Here is a 582-nt window from a genome sequence, read left to right as displayed (position 1 = left end):
GCCCATTGAAAAATCTGAAGATTCAGAGATATTATATTATGTACATATAAGAGGGATGACCACTAAGTGGACATCCATTATGCTAGAAGAAGACCACCTCTGGTCTGATCACTAAGAAGAGATTGTTCTCAAGAAAATTCAACAAATTCAGGCGATTGCTGAATTTTCTTGAGAACAATCTCTTCTTAGTGGTCAGAACATAGGTGGTCTTCTAGCATAATGAAGTCTACTTAGTGGTCATCCCTCTTATATGTGTATATGTATATATATATACTCTTTTACTTCTTTCAATCATTTGACTGCGGCCATGCTGGAGCACCGCCTTTAGTCAAGAAAATCGACACACAGGACTTATTCTTTGTAAGCCTAGTACTAATTCTATCGGTCTCTTTTTGCCGAACCGCTAAGTTACGGGGACGTAAACACACCAGCTTCAGTTGTCAAGCGATGGTGGGGGGACAAACACCGACACACAAACACACATACACATATACATATATACGACGGGCTTCTTTCAGTTTCCGTCTACCAAATCCACTCACAAGGCTGTGGTCGGCCCGAAGCTCTAGTAAAAGACACTTG

The 582-nt window shown here is 40.9% G+C and overlaps 1 protein-coding gene across 4 annotated transcripts in view; it reads left to right on the top strand.

The window, feature by feature from the left end:
- LOC106872195 (gonadotropin-releasing hormone receptor) overlaps positions 1–582 on the top strand; it is a 787,632-nt gene that overhangs the window by 704,799 nt on the left and 82,251 nt on the right. The window lies entirely within an intron of this gene.

The sequence above is a fragment of the Octopus bimaculoides genome, chromosome 9, assembly GCF_001194135.2.
Source record: "Octopus bimaculoides isolate UCB-OBI-ISO-001 chromosome 9, ASM119413v2, whole genome shotgun sequence".
Lineage (NCBI taxonomy): Eukaryota > Metazoa > Mollusca > Cephalopoda > Octopoda > Octopodidae > Octopus > Octopus bimaculoides.
This window is presented reverse-complemented; position numbering and strand designations above follow the sequence as displayed.